Source organism: Salvelinus sp. IW2-2015, unplaced genomic scaffold, assembly GCF_002910315.2.
Source record: "Salvelinus sp. IW2-2015 unplaced genomic scaffold, ASM291031v2 Un_scaffold3097, whole genome shotgun sequence".
NCBI lineage: Eukaryota > Metazoa > Chordata > Actinopteri > Salmoniformes > Salmonidae > Salvelinus > Salvelinus sp. IW2-2015.
In genome coordinates, this window is record NW_019944388.1 from 30,128 (window position 1) to 51,333 (window position 21,206).

The following is a 21,206-nucleotide window of genomic DNA, read 5'->3' on the forward strand; positions in this document are numbered from 1 at the left end:
AAGAAGAGACTTGCTTGGGCCAAGAAACACGAGCAATGGACATTAGAGCGGTGGAAATCTATCCATTGGTCTGATGAGTCCAAATTTGACGCCATGTCTTTGTGAGACGCAGAGTAGGTGAACTGATGATCTCCGCATGTGTGGTTTCCACCATGAAGCATGGAGCAGGAGGTGTGATGGTGTAGGGGTGCTTTGCTGGTGATACTGCCAGTGATATATTTAGAATTCAAGGCACACTTAACCAGCATGGCTACCACAGCATTATACACCATCCCATCTGGTTTGCGCTAAGTGGGACTGTCATTTGTTTTTCAACAGGACATTGACCCAACACACCTCCAGGCTGTGTAAGGGCTATTTGACCAAGGAGGAAAGTGATGGAGGGCTGCATCAGATTACCTCCCCTTCAAAATCACCCAACCTCAACCCAATTGAGATGGTTTGGGATGAGTTGGACCGCAGAGTGAAGAAAAAGCAGCCAACAAGTGCTCAGCATATGTTGGAACTTCTTCAAGACTGTTGGAAAAGCATTCCAGGTGCAGCTTGTTGAGAATTTCAAGCGTGTGCAAAGCTGTCATCAAAGCAAAGGATGGCTACTTTAAAGAATCTAAAATATATTTTGATTTGTTTAACACTTTTTTGGTGAATACATAATTCCACATGTGTTATTTCATAGTTTTGATGTCTTCACTATTATGTAGAAAATAGTTTTAAAAATAAAGAAGAACCCTTGAATAAATAGGTGCCCAAACTTTTCACTGGTACTGTTTGTCCATTTTAAAGGGATTACAATTCATGAAAAGTTGATGATGGTAGCATGATAAACTAAAGCAAATATACATTTTAATTAACTTTCTTACCTTTTTTTTAACCTTTTTTATACTCATTTTAACCAAAATACACCAATATCTCATAATTGATAAGTAGATGCAAAAATGTCATTTTAGCCTGTGGTGCCTGACCTTAAAAGGATACTTCAGGATTTTGGCAACAAAGTCCTTTATCTACTTCCCCAGAGTCAGATGAGCTCATGGATACCATTTTTGTCTTTGCATCCAGTATGAAGGAAGTTAGAGGGTCTTCGCGAGCCCGATGCTAACTAGTGTTAGCGCTACAAGCATGATAGCTGTTACTACAGACTTCCAGTCATATCGCTGACGCTAATTAGCAGTTGTGCTTATGCTAGTTAGTCTGACTCTGGGGAAGTAGATAAAGAAATACTTCGGGATGTTGGCAATGAAGCCCTTTAAGTGCAATATATTACCAATCTAGGGTTAGGGTTAAGGTTAAGGTAACCCTAACCCTAAGTTAATACATTGCACTTACAGTTGAAATCCTAACTCTAACCCTAACCGTAAACCTATTTGACATAAAACAGAAAAGTGTCCACATTATAACCTTTCCATCAAACAGAATGAACTTCATGTTCCCCCATGTCTGATAGGAATAGACAGATCAGCACATTTCACCTGAATCTGTTGGAGATCTGTTGACTTCAGCATTAGAGAGAGGACAAGACACCTGTCTCCCAGATCTCATGGTGGCATCAGATAGGATCTGACCTGAGGGCCTCTTACACAACCACCAACACATGTCCATTTCACCTGATCATCAAATTAAGATCCAATATCTGTATATAAATGACAAAACTAGAGACTTAAAGTAAAAAAGAAAAACTCCTCTCAGTCTCAACCCCTTGTTCTTGTTCTGCAAAATAGTTCCAAGGTTATCATGTGTAGGGGAGACCGGAGTTGGTTGATGCACKTTTTACTCTCATGTCTACGTCTCAGCACCAGTATATCTTACAAGACTCTTTTCAATATTTGGATAAAGACTAAGATCTTGGGTTAAAATGAGGACCGTTTTTACCCTTTTTAACTCCAACTTGGAGTTATAAATCATCAAACACACTGTCCACTTCTGACAACCAGCCCAATCGCGGGGTTGGTTGTCACAATGTTCGCACGTAACTTATTCCTTTTGTATCAGGAAATGAAGAAAAATAACAAACAGTCTTAGAAATAGCTAAGCCTTTCTTTGATTGATCAAAATACAGCATTTTATGCATTGAGAACAACATATGACATTTTGAGTACATGTTTGTGTCTTCGTGTGTGTATGCGTGTATGTGCGTGTGTGGTTGTGTGACAGGTAAAAGATGTGTGTCAGAGAGAGGCAACACTAATGCTAGTTAAGATATTACTTACCACATGGCTTGACCTAGGAACTCAGAAATTGGTTTGAAACATAGCTCTCCCTTTTTTCTGTTTAACAAACATAATTATTTATGGATACTCCCATAATTCAAACATTTACAAAGAAAATACCAATATATATCATTTTTTTACTTTCACCTATGAAAATCACATAAATTCCCCTCACTTCAATGTTTTGTCATGCTGACATGAATTGACCAGTTGTGACAACCAACCCGTGAGACAACCAACCCAGGTCTCCCCTACTGAGCTTATAAGTAAAGCCAGTCCAAAACCAAACACACACACACACACACACACACACACACACACACTGCAATGGAACCTTGTTATTGTGCCTAAATAAAGGCATTATGACAATTGGAACCACTGGTCTATATGGCAGCACTCCGGTGTCTCACTGCAAGGCGCTGTAAATAGCTAATATCGAGACAACACAAGATAACTGGCTCAGTCAGAACTATTACCCAGGCCTGTCTGATATAAACCTCAATTGAAACCCTTTAACACGCTGTGGGTAACCAACATGTTACTCATGACCTATACATGGTACACACAAACACCTGAATACACACACCAAACCATGGCATTTGGAAAGTGTTTTGGGTGTCTGGGTTGTTATGTATAATAGATGGTCATCAAATATATGGACATAAAAATACTGTATGACATTCAGTTTAGAATATGTGCTTTACTATATAAGAGGTTTGGTTGGTAAGAAACCAAATGTACCATCTTTTTGTTTAAAGGAAAAACATACTCTGTCATAGATGGGTTAGCAGACAATGTCACGAAAACGATGTGCACGCTTCAATGGGGCGGAAGTCCGTGTTTTGTGGTGATTCTGGATGGCCAGATAGCTAGCAACAATGACAAATTAAAATGCTTATATCATAACACTAGATATTTTAACGTCAACGTTAAGAAACTGCTCATCTCAACCTTGATTCAGTGTCATTTTGATTATGCTGTCGTATTATACTTAGATAACTGTTTGTTAACCCATAACTTTTTCGCTGGTTAGCTGACGTTAGCTGTCTGGCTAGCGAGAGAAGGCAATCTCGATCTATTTTCGCTAGTCTTAGATATTTTAAATTGATTATTGTTGGCCCGCCTATGTCCTTTCAACTTGCCGCACACTAGCTGGGGAGACAACCCTACCAAACGGCCCAAAGTAGCCAATGCTATGGCAATATCTACACCTACTTGGTGTAATCTCCAGGTTTGCATAAATATTCAAATGCAGAAGAATATTATAGCTGTTATATGGACGGATGCAGCTCACGAGTCCTCGGTACAGCTCAAAACACCCGTCATTCATGTTTTGAGCCCCACATTTTTAGCAAAAAATAAATACAAATAAATGTTTTCTTTTTGGGGGCTTGTGGGTGCATGTTATTTTGGCATTAATACGTGTCAAATATTTTATTTTTACCTTTATTTAACCAGGTAGGCCAGTTGAGAACAAGCTCTCATTTACAACTGCGACGTGGCCAGGATAAAGCAAAGCAGTGTGACACAGACAACAACACAGAGTTAGTTTGCAAATAATGTAAAAAATTATATATATCATTGAGTTAACAAAGCTGAATACAAACATTGTCTCTTTTTTGTTTTCTTGAGTAAGGCAGCTCCAAAATGCAGGTGTTCCAGCCTAGCTCAGTGCTTTCTGTGGTGGTGGGGCAAGCCAGCAGAATATACGGAGCGTTGCACCGTGATTGGCTCAGTGTTCTGTCACTCATGGGGACACTACGTCTAAGGGTAGACTTAGAAAAGTCTAGCCTCTTGGGTGCTGCCATTGAGTTACATTAGAAGTGCCCATCCAAGAAGGCTCAAGGTCATTGGCTACAGATAAAATGACATCAAATCACGTTATATGTACAGTAGCTTTGATTGGACTGATCATGTCAACATCATACTTTCACAATCTTAGCTAGCAGTCATCATCATGAATCAATTTGACAATCTACTGGCAAATCCTTTTTAATCCTTGTTATGGGAAGAGAAATAATGAAGAGAAATTATACATAAAACGTATCGGTGCTCATCGGCCATTGGACATAAACATTACACAACAAGTTGGAAATCTCAAATTCAACAATGAGTGGTTTGGAAGGAATCAGTGACAGTGGCTGTGTGGTCCCAAATCTGGGCTTAAAGGGCTCTTTTCCAAGTTTAAAATAATAAACATTCAACATCGGCCATGCTGTCAATGAAGCATGATTTGTGCCGCACACAAAACAACTGTTAACTCGGAACTGCAAAAACTTGACTTCAGTGAGTTCAAGACATCTGGGAAGTCAGCAATAAACAAGCTCTGACTGGGAAAATACATTTTGAACGGTCATCCAACTCGGAATTGTAAATCCGGCCTCTTTCTAGAGCTATGACCTGAAGATCAATGACGTCATCATAATTCAACCTTGTTTTTTTCCAAGTTCACAGTTGTTTTGAAAGCACCATAAATCCAGAGAATGGCAGACTTTGATGACAAATTTGCCCACGAAGGACCGCCGCGCCACCTTCCTGTTGAAGTGAGCACAGCACACCAAGGTGAATCCAAAAATATATTGTACGCTGCTGCATAAATTATGTAATATGCCAGGGAGATATGTATACTGTAGCTATGAAAGTAATACTAAATGTATGTTGTGTAAGGAGCTGTTAGTAGCTCATGTGCCTCACCCTAACAATTTGGTCGATTTACCCCTCTTAATTTTGCCTGCTGTTCTGACTTGGTGGTGCACATCTAGCCTATAACCTGTTTTATAGAAATGTATTCATCGAATTTGAAAGAGCTTTCATTTTCTGCTTATATGCCCCATATATTTATCCTACGGTTCTGACTTGGTGTACAGGGAGAACACTATAAGAACGGCCCATGTTCTGAATTCTGTCGCTGTACATTTCAAAAGTGCTAAACAAATAGTTATACTGACTACGTCCGTCCTAGCCCGCTCATTAATCTCTTAATAGAAATTACAGATTGCCTCTTATCCGCTTGTTGTCCTCTTATGCCTTAGTTTGTACATCTCAATTGTCATTAGAAACCACATTTGTTTAAGCCAGTCAGCCATATCAGCTATGTTTTTTAAAAAGGCAGTAAATGAAGCTGAATGAACTGTTTCGCTGCCAGACAAGGCTCCGCTGATAGCCAGGTGTAACAGTGGTAAGATGTTGGGACAGCATTTGTGGGCACCGTTTGTCACCGTTATAGTGCAATTAATGTATTGTTTAGTGTTGTGTTGTGTAGTGGCTTTTCTGGCATGCATCTCACTTTACATTTGTTTTATCCCACCAAGATTTACATGCTAAAATAGCCACTGCAATAACTCAAGCCATGCAACTCTTGCTGTCTTTGTCTCATTCTATTCAATCAGCGTGACTCTTCTGCATTGTAACCAGTAGTGGAAAAAGTACTCAATCGTCAAACTTGAGTAAAAGTCAAAATACCTTCATAGAAAATTACTCAAGTAAAAGTGAAAGTCACCTAGTAAAATAGTACTTGAGAAAAAGTCTACAAGTATTTTGTTTTAAATATACTTAAGTATCAAAAGTTAGAGTATAAATCATTTCAAATTCCTTATATTAAGCAAACCAGACGGCATCATAAAAAATAAAAAATAAATTACGGATAGCTAGGGGCACACTCCAAGACTCAGACAGCATTTACAAACAAAGCATGTGTTTTTAGTGAGTCCGCCAGATCAGAGGCAGGGATGTTCTCTTGATAAGTGAGTGAATTGGACAATTTTTCTGTCCTGCTAAGCATTCAAAATGTAACGAGTACTTTTGGATGTCAGGGAAAATGTATGGAGTAAAAAGTACATTCTTTTCTTTAGGAATGTGGTTAAGTAAAAGTAAAAGTTGTCAAAAATATAAATAGTTAAGTAAAGTACAGACACCCCCAAGAATGACTTAAGTAGTACTTTAAAGTATTTTTACTTAACACCACTGATTGTAACGGTGTATTGTCGATTATTCACTACTTGTTCTAATTCCTATTTTACATCAAATGCTCTCAGCCCTCAGATAAGGTTGTTTCACTCTACAGTATATTTATGTTTTCTCGATTCTGTCATATTCCTGGTTCCCTATGGTTAATTTGTGGTGGTTAATGTTTGGCTGATCGGGGGTTTTTTGTATTTATTTTTTTACCCACCTACATTAAACTATTTTTTACTATGAAAATGTTTCTTTATCATTCAAAGTATTTTAGAATATAAAATATATTTTGGGGGGCATGTAGGCATGTTTTATTTTATTTGTTTATTTTTTATTTAACCTTTATTTAACTAGGCAAGTCAGTTAAGAACAAATGTAAAACCATTGACAGCCATTACAAATAACTATCACACAATGGGGAAGTGGGAGCTAAAGGTTCATGTTGAACGACAACAAAGACTTTATTGAAGAATCCCTACTGTTGACCAATCACCAATGAAAGGGCGTAAACTTCGGCTCCGAACTTCAGCTTGCCTTCAGACATTTTTTGGTGTGCCCGAACAGCTGAAAAAAAACTCACCGAAGTCCAAAACGACCAAAAACATCACAAAATGTCGGCATTATTTACAGTACCAGTCAAAAGTTTGGATACACCTACTCATTCGTGTTTTTCTTTATTTTTACTATTTTCTACATTGTAGAAACACTTGACATCAAAACGATGAAATAACACATATGGAACCATGTAGAAACCAATATACTGTTAAACATATCAAAATATATTTTAAATTTGAGATTCTTCAAAGTAGCCACCCTTTGACTTGACGACAGCTTTGCACACTCATGGCATTCTCTTCAAAGTAGCCACCCTAGCGGTAAGTCCTTGCCGTTAGTAGCCTATAATCAGTTGGAATACCAGGTCTGCATCTTACATCATGCTTCCCTGTTTTCAAAAACTGAATCTGCTTTATTTAGGATGCTTAACTTCACTAGGGTAGGGGGCAGCATTGGGAATTTTGGATGAAAAGTGTGCCCAAATTAAACTGCCTGCTACTAAGCCATAAAAGCTAGAATATGCATGTAATTAGTGGATTTGGATAGAAAAAAACTCTGAAGTTTCTAAAACTGTGTGAATGATGTCTGTGAGTATAACAGAACTCATATGGCAGGCAAAAACCTGAGAAAAAATCCAACCAGGAAGTGGGAAATCTGAGTTTTGTAGTTTTTCAACTCATTGCCTATGGAATACACAGTGTCTATGGGGTCATATTGCACTCCCCGAGGCTTCCACTAGATGTCAACAGTCTTTAGAATCTTGTTTGAGGCTTCTACTGTGAAGTGGGGGCAAATGAGAGGGGATTGAGTCAGAGGTCTGCCAGAGAGGCAAGAGCTGACCACGCGCGTTCACGTAATAGTTAGCTTGCGTTCCATTGCAATTCTAAAGACAAAGGAATTCTCCGGTTGGAACATTATTGAAGATTTATGTTAAAAACATCCTAAAGATTGATTCTATACATCGTTTGACATGTTTCTACGGACTGTAACGGAACTCTTTGACTTTTCGTCTGCACCTAGTGATCGCGCAATCCCTAGTGATTGGGCTAAACGCGCAAACAAAAAAGAGGTATTTGGACATAAATGATGGACATTATCGAACGAAACAAACATTTATTGTGGAACTGGGATTCCTGGGAGTGCATTCTAATGAAGATCATCAAAGGTAAGTGAATATTTATAATGCTATTTCTGACTTCTGTTGACTACACAACATGGCGGATATCTGTTTGGGTTGTTTTGGTCTCTGAGCGCTGTACTCAGATTATTGCATGGTGTGCTTTTTCCGTAAAGTTTTTGGGAACTCTGACACAGCGGTTGCATTAAGGAGAAGTGGATCTAAAATTCCATGCATAACAGTTGTATCTTTTAGCAATGTTTATTATGAGTATTTCTGTAAATTGATGTGGCTCTCTGCAAAATCACTGGATGTTTTGGAACTACTGAACATAACGCGCCAATGTAAACTCAGATTTTTGAACAAAACATACATGTATTGTGTAACATGAAGTCCTATGAGTGTAATCTGATGAAGATCATCAAAGGTTAGTGATTAATTTAATCTCTATTTCTGCTTTTTGTGACTCCTCTCTTTGGCTGGAAAAATGGCTGTATTTTTCTGTGACTTGGGTCTAACCTAACATAATCGTTTGGTGTGCTTTCGTCATAAAGCCTTTTTGAAATCGGACACTGTTGCTGGATTTACAACAAGTGTATCTTTAAAATGGTGTAAAATACTTGTATGTTTGAGGAATTTTAATTATGGGATTTCTGTTGTTTTGAATTTGGCGCCCTGCAGTTTCACTGGCTGTTGACGAGGTGGGACGCTAGCATCCCACATACCCTAGTGAGGTTAAGACAGAAGCTTAAACTATATTAAACAAAACAAATTATTTGAACAACAGCACAGAAAGTGTGGTTTCAAATAAAACTATTTTCTAAGTAGTGTGCCTACAACAAGATTCAACCTCATACCCTCACATCTATGAATGTTCCATAGTTCCCTACTCTACTTGCTAAGCTACCGATCAGGTGCAAGTACGGTGTCCAGAAGAAGTCAGCGTTTGAAAGCAGCTTGGAATCAACGAAAGAGCCCAAACCACCGAGAAATCAGTGGGATCTCGCATTTTGCGAGGTTTGAAAAAACACGTGACCAAACAAAGCTTCGGGTGTCTTTGATGAAGTACTTCTGATAAAGTGATACAAGCATCGGCACACCGCTTTGAAGGTAGCTGCTTAGCGATTTTGATGCATGCCTCAGAGCTCCAGTTTTAAACGTAACATCACTACTTACCAGTACCACCCATGACTGTGTTTGCTAGTGACCGAGACGTGGTTGTTGCATTCAATCATTTTCAGTTCTGTGGCCTTCACCAAGTGAGATTCTAAGTGAATATGTTGTCATTGTTGAAGAAAATACATTACCTATTTCAAAAGGCCTTATTTTGAGGGCCTAGTTTTACCTTAATTCAGTGGCCTGAAATTCACTTTATGCTGACTTGCAAAGTGATGTGTAATTCCTATTGAAATCCAGCCAGAGTGGTGATATACAACAATTGGAATATTTTAGTCACCCACAACCTGCATTCAGAATGACTGCCAGTGCTAGGGTTGGGAAGACTAAGATATGAGACTGCCTTAAACATCTAAACTGAAACAACCCTTTCAGTAACGGGTGCAATAAGTCCAAGTAACAGATTGGAATAGTTTAGAAAAAATGTATGTTATTTATATTTGAGTAGCATAAGATGAATTAATCAATCAATGTACATAAAAAACATACATTTTGAAAAAAACATTTTTTTTTTAAATGTATGGAAACCTGACACATCTGCAGGTTTCCATACATTTCAAGAACCTTTTAGAATTCTGAAGAACTGTAGATGCCATGTCAAGAACCCCACACTTAACTCAAAGGTTCTTTATAGGACAAGAGCTCTCCAAGGAACCTTAAGAGCTAAAGAAGAACCATTTAAGAACATGTATTTTTTTCAGTGTAGATTTAACTAGATCACAGCCAGTCAAAAGTAGTTTCCATAGACCTGACAGGTAAGGTGTCTATACGATCATACAGCTGAAACAGCAAATATATGTCCAGGTAGACAAGCTCAACTCAATATGAGGTTTTTGATTACACACCAGTATTGAGACATTTGAAAGGTAGATGACTTTCGAACCGGTTATCTGAACGGTTCACTGAGAATAAAGACCAAAAAGTGTTGACTGTCATGATGTTGACATTTTTTACATGGGGGTGATGCAGGGGCTGAAAATCAGCCATGGGGGAGATCTATGGACCATGGACCAGACTCAGGACATCTGCCAGGTAAACTGAGTGTGACGGTCAAGCGCAAGGCCAGAGCAGTCTTTAGCGTTCAAAACGTTTTAGCAAAATGTCAAGCAGCCTTGGTATACTGCAGTAAATGATTCCAATAAAAGTATGGATCTTCCCTAAAGATAATGCTCAAGTTATGACTACTACTCCTTTCCACCATTTGGCCCCTCCCTCTCTCCTCCCTCCTCTCTCTGACATCTATCCTACTCTTGACCTCCTCCCCTCCTCTTGACCTCCTCTCCATATATAAAGATCACCACCTGTGAATCCCATAGTACCTGACTGTCAATTAGGAGTAAAGGACTAACCGTTTTCTTCTGTAAAAGGTAAGTGGGTCACTCCACCAATTCAGGGCCTTTTGAGAAGTATAACTTCATTTTAAAAAAGTGATTTCGCAAAATGTTAACATTCTGTCATAATAGTTTTTTTTGCCATCTCAAGTGATAAAATAAAATAAAAAATACTATAAAAAGTGCCAAATAAAGTAACAGGGTTGACGATTTCATCTTAAATCAGCCATGAATCCCCTTGTAACAGGCAGAATTGAAGCTTGTTGTTTGCAACAGGGAGTGGCAATTGAATACAAGCTTCACAATAAAAGTGTAATTGTTAAAAAAATTCTAGCCTGTCTATCTATGGGTAATAGTGTTGGCGTGTTGAGCTTGACCCGCTTAGTATTCCACCACAAAACAACATAAAATGGCCAAAAAGAGTAGAACCAGCTCACCTGCTTTTACACTATGATTTGACTATTAGATGTTAAATGCTTCTTTAGAAAAAAATATTTTTAAAGGAACAGATTACCCATTTTGAATTGAGAGTTCAGTTCACACAACAGGGTTGACCTTAAAATGAGGGACAATCATTTTCAAAAATGACTTAAACTTAAGAGAAATGTTTGGGTTAAGTGGGTAGCAATCTTCCTAGAAGTCACATAGGGTGCACAGAGGGACATGTCAAAATACTGAATTTGGGTACTTTAGCAAGTCTTTATTCATCAAAAAAATCTGATATATTGAATTCTCCATATGGTATGTATTAAAGCGATAAGAGAAGGAGAGAATGGCCTTTCTAAGGCTATGTCCCAGATGGCACCCTATTCCCTGTTAAAGAGCACCACTTTAGACCAGGGCCATAGGGCTCTGGTCAGGAGTCGTGTATTACATAGGCTATGGGGTGACATTTGGGACACAATCTTGGATATGTGAGCGGTTGTTTTCTCGAAGTGTATCAGTTAATTTCGTGTGTTGCTCAGTTGGTAGTACATGGCGCTTGCAACGTCAGGGTTGCTGTGGGTTTGATTCCCACGGGGGGAATTCAGTACAAAATGTACGCACTGACTACTTTAATTCGCTCTGGATGAGAGCTTCTGCTAAAACGAATAAAATGTAACAAATATTTTTTAAATGTCAAGGGCACTTCATTTAATATATCAGGGTCTTAAAATGCAATATTGGTGCACAATTTCTACTTGAAATATCGAAGGGATGCAAAAGGCACTCTTTTTGTGGAACAATAAGTTTTAACCTTTTACATTTTACAGAACTGTTTAGAATAGGATAGAATAGAGAAAAACTACGTTATTGTGGACATCTTCCTTTGCCTGGATTAATGGGGAAATATGGACCTCTGATTCAGGTTCAGCTCTGGTCTGTGGAATGGTGCAGACCTGAATGATCTGTCAGTTAGTTTGCTGACAGCTCACACATTCTAGATTTGATTTGAGTCCCTAGTACATAAGGAGAAGGATGTATTTCTTTCTGAGTTAAATCTGATGGTAGAACATCTCTGTTTCTGACACTCAATTTCTCTCACACACATGCACCTCTCTCTCCTTCCAGCCATTTCAAATTGACTAACCATATGAGAGGATGGCCCCGCCCTTGGCAAGATCTGCTCCAGGTGAGCTCAACCATTGGTGGAGCCAGCTTAGGTTCCGCCTCCAGAACAGGAAGGGGTGGAAAGAGATGCTGGATGAAACTTTTTTGCTGCAGAACAAAAGGTGAGTTTCCTATTGGTAAAAAATAACAGCGACTGTCAGGTATTGGTTGATATTATATTATTACAAGTGGGAAACTCTGAAAATACTAATTGTAACCTGGAAGCAACGAGTTGTGTGTGTTCACATGCTTTGAACGCTGATTGGCTAAACCCAAACTGGCTGCGCGCGTGCGCCATCGTGCATAAATGTATTTTGTCCCCCCACACCAAACGCAATCACGACACGCAGGTTCAAATTTCAAAACAAACTCTGAACCAATTATATTAATCTGGGGACAGGTCGAATAGCATTAAACATTTATGGCAATTTAGCTAGCTAGCCTGCACTTTCTAGCTAATTTGTCCTATTTAGCTAGCTTTCTGTTGCTAGCTAATTTGTCCTATTTAGCTAGCTTGCTGTTGCTAGCTAATTTGTCCAGGAATATAAACATTGAGTTGTTATTTTATCTGAAATGCAATCTACTCCACCAATTAATCCACACATAAAACGGTCAACCGAATCGTTTCTAGTCATCTCTCCTTCCAGGCCTTTTCTTCTCTTGACTTTATACAGTCGTGGCCAAAAGTTTTGAGAATGACACAAATATTAATTGTCACAAAGTTTGCTGCTTCAGTATCTTTAGGTATTTTTGTCAGATGTTACTATGGAATACTGAAGTATAATTACAAGCATTTCATAAGTGTCAAAGGCTTTTATTGAYAATTACATGAAGTTGATGCAAAGAGTCAATATTTGCTGTTTTGACCCTTCTTTTTCAAGACCTCTGCAATCCGCCCTGGCATGCTGTCAATTAACTTCTGGGCCACATCCTGACTGATGGCAGCCCATTCTTCCATAATCAAAGCTTGGAGTTTGTCAGAATTTGTGGGTTTTTGTTTGTCCACCCGCCTCTTGAGGATTGACCACAAGTTCTCAATGGGATTAAGGTCTGGGGAGTTTCCTGGCCATGGACCCAAAATATCAATGTTTTGTTCCCCGAGCACTTAGTTATCACTTTTGTCTTGTGGCAAGGTGCTCCATCAGGCTGGAAAAGGCATTGTTCGTCACCAAACTGTTCCTGGATGGTTGGGAGAAGTTGCTCTCGGAGGATGTGTTGGTACCATTCTTTATTCATGGCTGAGTTCTTAGGCAAAATTGTGAGTGAGCCCACTCCCTTGGCTGGAGTGGGCCTGAAGCCTTCTTCACAACAATTGAACTGCTCTCCTTGAAGTTCTTGATGATCCGATAAATGGTTGATTTAGGTGCAATCTTACTGGCAGCAATATTCTTGCCTGTGAAGCCCTTTTTGTGCAAAACAATGATGACGGCACATGTTTCCTTGCAGGTAACCATGATTGACAGAGGAAGAACAATGATTCCAAGCACCACCCTCCTTTTGAAGCTTCCAGTCTGTTATTTGAACTCAATCAGCATGACAGCGTGATCTCCAGCCTTGTCCTCGTCAACACTCACACCTGTGTTAACGACAGAATCACTGACATGATGTCAGCTGGTCCTTTTGTGGCAGGGCTGAAATGCAGTGGAAATGTTTTTGGGGGATTCAGTTCATTTGCATGGCAAAGAGGGACTTTGCAATTATTTGCAATTCATCTGATCACTCTTCATAACATTATGGAGTATATGCAAATTGCCATCATACAAACTGAGGCAGCAGACTTTGTGAAAATTAATATTTGTGTCATTCTCAAAACTTTTGGCCACGACTGTATTGCGATTGGCAACTTTCATAAATTATGTTACCGTCACCAACCTATTTCGTCTTTCAGTCACCTACGTGGGTATACCCAATGAGGAGATGGCATGTGGGTACCTGCTTCTATAAACCAATGAGGAGATGGGAGAGGCAGGACTTGCAGCGCGATCTGCGTCACAAATAGAACTGACTTCTATTTTAGCCCATGGCAATGCAGACGCTCGATGGTGCGCGCAAGCAGTGTGTGGGTGCAATAATTGAATAATATAGATTTCTAAATTTATTTTGCAACACTCGCACACGCGATGCGAGCGGTGTAGTCAGCCTGTAATGGCAAACAAGCTGTGTCAACCATAAACTAAAAGTACAGCTATCATGCTCATAAACAAATTGTAGTGATCCAAAACCATATTCATTCTTGCAGATCAGTGGGATGCTAGCGTCCCATCTCGACAACTTCCGGTGAAATTGCAGAGCGCGAAATTCAAATTACAGAAAAAGTAATATTTAACATTCATGAAAATACAAGTGTCATACATCAGTTAAAAGCTTAACTTGTTAATCCAGCCGCTGTGTCAGATTTCAAAAAGGCTTTACGACGAAAGCACACCATGCGATTATCTGAGGACAGCGCCCAGCACACAAATGCATTAAAAACATTTTCCAACCAGGCACATGCGCCACAAAAGTCAGAAATAGCGATAAAATAAATCACTTACCTTTGAAGATCTTCTGTTGGCACTCCAAAAGGTCCCAGCTACATCAGAAATGGTCATTTTGTTCGATAAAGTCCGTCTTTATACCCTCAAAAACTCAGTTTAGCTGGCGCGCTTCATTCAATAATCCACCGGTTTCCCTCCTTCAAAATGCATACACAATGAATCCCAAACGTTACCAATAAACTTCTCCAAACAAGTCAAACAACGTTTATAATCAAACCTCGGGTACCCTAATACATAAATAAACGATCAAATTTAAGACGGAGAATCGTTATTGTCATTACGGAGATAAACAACAAAGTACGCGCATTCACCAGAACGCGTAACAAACACTACAGCCAAAATGGGAGCAACTTAGAAAAACTACAAATTCTAGCTCATTTTTCCAAAAACAAGCCTGAAATTCTTTCTAAAGACTGTTGACATCTAGTGGAAGCCCTAGGAACTACAATCTGGGAGGTATTCCCTTCATTTAAAAAATGACAGCCATAGGAATCAATCTTGGGCTGAAAATGTATTTTTTCTGGATGGTTTGTCCTCGGGTTTTCGCCTGCCATATCAGTTCTGTTATACTCACAGACATTATTTTAACAGTTTTAGAAACTTTAGAGTGTTTTCTATCCAAATCGACCAATTATATGCATATCCTAGCTTCTGGGCCTGAGTAATAGGCAGTTTACTTTGGGCACGCTTGTCATCCAAACGTCAAAATACTGCCCCCTAGCCCAAAGAGGTTATTAATCGTTTGTATTTTTTTATTATGTTTTGTTGTTGCACTTAACTGCCAAAAATACTGCTATCGAGGTAATTTCCTTAGTATCCCACTTGGCAAATCAACGTTGTTTCCACTTCATTTCAACCCAAGAAATCTATGTGATCTATTTTGAATCAACATGGAAAACGTATTGGATTTGGAAAAAGTCATCAACATAAGGGCATTTTAACCTAAATCCAATGACAAGGCCACATTTTTTGTTGATTTCCTGTTGAATTCACAATAGCTGACAACTCAACCAAATGTAAATCAAAATTAGACGTTGAACTGATGTCTGTGCTCAGTGGAATGTGACATCAGAGCTCAGCATGTGGGAGAAGTCTGCGCTCAGAGATGATAGACAGTTTCCCACTAGTAATTACCAGCTGGAGGAGCATTCAAATGGATTTTTCCCAGTCATATGCTGATAATTACGACATGTTATGAATGCAGCATTTGAATTCAAACACACTCTCTCTCCCATAGGACAAATGGCGTCCCTCTCTTTTTTGCCGCCAAAGAGAACAGTGCAGGTTGCATTAAGAAACTTCTGGACAGTGCATCCACTAACATCTTTGAGAGAGGTGCTCTGGGGGAGACCGCGCTGCATGTGGCAGTTATGAATGATAACATGGAAGCTGCTTTAGCTCTGATGGACGGAGCACCTGAACTCATCAATGAACCCATGACCTCTGACCTCTTCCTTGGTACATAAACTCTCACACACAATGAACAAATACACACTATAATATCATAAAACTCACACAGATATTTATTCACGCAATAATATATTCTCTCTCTCTTACTCGCTCTCAATCAGGCATGACACCTCTCCACATTGCCGTGGTGAATCAGAACTTTAACCTGGTCCGCAGTCTGATTGGTCGAGGGGCGGATGTGGCCACGCCCAGAGTCACAGGCCTGTACTTCAGGAAGAGAAGAGGAGGGCTGCTCTACTATGGTAAGATGATTGTTTGTGGTCTGTAAGGAGTAGAGTAATGCATTTTGGGAAATGTAGTTATTTGATTCCGTGGGCTTTACTTTAGGTGAGCACATTCTGGCATTTGCGGCCTGTGTGGGGAATCAGGACATCATCTCCATGGTGATCAACGCAGGAGCCAGCACCAGGGCCCAGGACTCCATTGGTATGAAACATTCCTCTTTCTTCTCCTCGTTCTGCCCCTCCCCTCTCTATTCTCCCTTTTTCAGCAGTTTAATATCTCCCTCTCTCCCCCCTAGGTAACACAGTGCTCCACATCCTGGTCCTGCAGCCCAATAAGACTATAGCATGCCTGGCGTTGGATCTGCTGTTGGCACGTGACGTTGAGCTGGACCAGGCTGTGCCACTGGACATGGTGCCCAACTACCATGGCTTAACGCCCTTCAAACTGGCTGCCAAAGAGGGCAACCTTGTGGTGAGCATGGATAGAGGGATAGAAAGTAAAAAATAAAAATAAAACAACATCTCTCCCTCCCAGGCATTCCAGCACCTGGTCAATCGGAGGCGAATCAACCAGTGGAACCTGGGACCCTTGACCTCTAACCTCTATGACCTCACAGAGATCGACTCCTTGGTCGCCGACGACGACTGCTCTGTGCTTGAGCTCATCGTGGGCAGCCAGAGGAAAGAGGTACAGTACAGTACACAAACATGATACATTGTAATATACAGTACAGGGAAACTGATGATGATCTCCTACTTCAGGCAAGGAGGATACTGGAAGTGACTCCTGTTAGGCAATTGGTCAGTCTCAAGTGGAACCTCTATGGAAAACACTACTTTAGGTAACAACACATACAGTGGATCATGTTCTGATGTTGTGTTTGAGATGCTGTCATTTGTTTATGTTTAATGTTGTAATGTTATTATTGTGTTGTGTACAGGTTGTTGCTGCTGYTGTACCTCCTGTACATTGGGACCTTCACACTGTGTTGTGTGTATCGCCCTCTAAAGGACGCTCCAGAGAATTACACTGTATCTGAMATGGACAAAACCATCCGCGTGCAGAAAACTCTGAAGGTGGGGGAGACATGAAGGCGTCTTCATATGACAGCCTGTGTGCAAACCTCAATCAGAGGTGTTCATATGAACCCTTTGTGATCCACGTGCCCTGTTCTCTGTCCCTGTCCCTGTAGGAGAGTTATGTGACCTATGGGGACAACTTGCGTCTGGCAGAGAGATGATCAGTGTCCTGGGGCCCCTGGTTATTCTGCTACTGGAGGTAGAAACATATATCACTCAATAGTTTTACATGTCACTTATAATTTACACGGTAGATTAGATCACATTATTGGCTGTCAATATAATCTGTGTTATTCCCAATCCCTAAGATCCCAGATATGCTGAGAGTGGGGGCCAAGCATTACTTTGGACAGACGGCCCTGGGGCCCTTCCATGTCATTCTGGTAAGTCAACCTTGGTGCCTATGTAGCATGTATTACCTACCTAGTGATGTTGTTGCGTTTTGTCATGTCTATGTAGCATTTATAACCTGTGTAACAACCTATGTTTCCCCCAGTATTGCCTATGCGTTCCTGGTGGTGCTGCTGTGTGTGTTCAGGTCAGTGGGGTGCAGGGGAGACAGTTGTCATGGCTGTGTGTCTGGTGCTTGGCTGGAGCAACGTCATGTTCTTTGCCCAGGCTTTCAGATGCTGGGGCCTTACGTCATCATGATACAGAAGGTATGTAAGGGAAGCAGACACACACATGTGCATGCACGCACACACACACACACACAAGCATTGGCGTGACGTACTGTTAGAACGTATGTTTTTTCTGTTTTGATTCCATATTAAACTGTTGTGGTGTTTTGTCTCATTTCCTCCTAGATTATATTTGGAGACCTGACCAGGTTCATGTGGCTGAGCTTCATCGTGCTCATAGGGTTTTCCACCTGTAAGTACATTCTGGTAAAGAGAAACTCAAAAAGCATATTAATAGTACCAAATTATTTACAAATAATTACTATTTTATTTGCCGGTTATCCTCCCTCCCTCCCTCCCCCCTCCCTCCCTCCCTCCCTCCTCCCTCCCTCCCTCCCTCCCTCCCTCCCTCCTCCCAGCCCTGTGGATGGTGTACATGACTCAGGACCAGACTCTCTACTGCGTACCGCTCCTTCCCCATCACTCTGTTCTCCCAGTTTGAGCTGAGTGTGGGTCTGATAGACCTGCCAGTGGACCACACCATCACAACGCCCCCTATTGTCCATGTGCTGCACTGCACCTTCTCTGTGGTCTCCTACATACTGCTGCTCAACCTACTCACAGCCATGAGAGTGATACACAATGGAGAGTTGCCCAGGAGGAGGGACGAGCTCTGGAGGACACAGGTGTGCCACACACACACACACACACATTTTGACACACACACATGCACATACACACTCAGGCACACACACATAGTCTCTCCTACATCAAATCAAATTTTTACATACTCCATAAAAATAGCTTACAACATGATGAAAGTGTATACAGCATCCCAATCAGTCCATTCTAATGATCCTTATGTCCTTTGTCCTGCTCACTGTGTGTAGGTGGGCCACTACCCTTGATGTTGGAGAGGAGGTTGCCCCGCTGCCTGTGGCCCCGGCTGGGGGTGTGTGGTCTGCTCTACGGCCTGGGGGAGCGTGGGTACCTCCGGTAAGACAACAACACTTCATCTTAACTGGCCTATTACTGTACTCCTGTCTTAGGTGTGGTGGTGTTAACAGTGTTTCCCCATCCTGTCATATACGCGGATATTATAATGGCTCTCTTATGTCTCCATTGCAGGGTTGAAGATCGCAACGACCCACTGGTGCAAAAGATGCGTCGCTACATCCAAGCCTTCTCTAAGGATGAGGACCAGAGCAAGGAGCGGGAGGAGACGGAGAACACTGACATGTCAAAAGGACCTGGAACCCTCTGATCAGACCCAGCACCAGGGTGAGATGATGGAAACAGGAAGTCCCTGGCATGCTGGCAGATGATTCGCCACAGCGCTCTGGGTTTAGATGTGGAACAGGAAGAGCCTGAGGATGACCAGGAAGTAAGATAGATCTGAGGTTTAAGACAGCAAAACAGATCATTATATTGTTATTATATAGTATACGTGTGATGCAAGCATGAATGCAGAGGCGTCATACCCATACGGGGCACACACACATTTTGACACACACTTGCAAACACACTCAGGCACACACATATAGTCTCTCTTACATACTCCATAAAAATAGCTTAAAACCATGATGAAAGTGTATACAGCATCCCAATCAGTGCCCCCTCCCCCATATTCTTCCTAGTAAGTGGTTCCTTCCTAGGTGAACCACTGAGCAAAGATATGTGTGAAGCAAGTATCATGAGTGAAGGAGGAGAGAGTGTCGAGTGACACACAGCGTTTCATCTGATTTTAGCTGCCAGTGATGGGCAGGACTGTTTGTAAATTAATTTGATCAAGCTATGTTGATTCCTTCTTGATGAATAAATAAAACAAGCATTAATGAAGTGCACCTTCAGAGGGGATGCTGATGACACTGACGAAGGCTGAAATGTTTGTCTATCTACCCACCCTTGAATGAAATAAATACTCAAAATTAACCTTGAATCTCTTTTTTGAGTGCGGACCAGATAAACAATTTAAGAATTCTATTACATTTTGCTACCGGAACCTGTTCTGAGTGCAGTGGTAACAATAGGTTTCTCTGTCATACTAGCCACCTAGCAATTTTATAAAGTTTGTTTTAGCTAGCCAGGTAGATGGGTTCCCAATCTCACAACCTCGTAACTAGCTACCTTGTCATTTCAGGCTACCAATTAAGTTAGAATGGCTTGTCTAACTAGCTTAGCAGGCATGCCAGCTGGCAAGGTTGCTAGACTTTAGAAAATACAAAAATTGTTTTAATTCTTGTCTTACGATACAATACACACCACATGGCCAAAAGTATATGGCACTACTTCAAATTAGTGGATTAGTCTATTTTCAGCCACACTTGTTGCTGACAGGTTTATAAAATCGAGCACATAGCCATACAATCTCCATAGACACAAATTGGCAGTAGAAGGGAACATACTTAAGAGCTCAGTGACATTCAACGTGGCACCGTCAGAGGATGCCATCTTTTCTAACAAGTCAGTTCATCAAATGTCTGCCCTGCTAGAGCTGCCCGGTCAATTGCAAGTGGTGTTTTTGTGAAGTGGGAACGTCTAGGAGCAACAATGGCTCAGCTGCGAAGTGGTAGGCCACACAAGCTCACAGAACAGGACCGCTGAGTGCTGAAGCACGTAGCGTGTAAAAATCGTCTGTCCTCGGTTGCAACACTCACTACCGAGTTCCAAACGGCTTCTGGAAGCAACATCATCACAATAACTGTTTGTCAGGAGCATCATGAAATGGGTTTCCATGGCCAAGCAGCCACACACAAGCCTAAGATCACCATACACAATGACAAACATCAGCTGGACTGGTGTAAAGCTCGCTGCCATTGGACTCTGGAGAAGTGGAAGCGCGTTTTCTGGAGTGATGAATTACGCGTCACCATCTGGCAGTCCGATTGACGAATCTGGGTTTAGCGGATGCCAGGAGAACGCTACTTGCTCAAATGCAAAGTGCCAACTGTAAAGTTTGGTGGAGGATCAATAATGGTCTGGGGCTGTTTTTCATGGTTCGGGCTAGGCCCCTTAGTTCCAGCGAAGGGAAATCTTAACGTTACAGCATACAATGACATTCTAGATGATTCTGTGCTTCCAACTTTATGGCAACAATTTGGGGAAGGCCCTTTCCTGTTTCAGCATGACAATGCCCCGTGCACAAAGCGAGGTTCATACATAAATGTTTTGTCGAGATCGGTGTGGAAGAACTTGACTGGCCTGCACAGAACCCTGACCTCAACCCCATCGAACACCTTTGGGATGAATTGGAACGCCAACTGTGAGCCAGGCCTAATTGCCCAACATCAGTGCACGACCTCACTAAAGCTCTTGTGGCTGAATGGAAGTCCCTGCAGCAATGTT

The 21,206-nt window shown here is 41.0% G+C and overlaps 1 pseudogene; it reads left to right on the forward strand.

Moving 5' to 3' along the window:
• The first annotated feature begins 10,295 nt into the window (after window positions 1–10,295).
• Window positions 10,296–19,793, forward strand: LOC112075335 (transient receptor potential cation channel subfamily V member 6-like; annotated as a pseudogene).
• The last annotated feature ends 1,413 nt before the right edge of the window (window positions 19,794–21,206 follow it).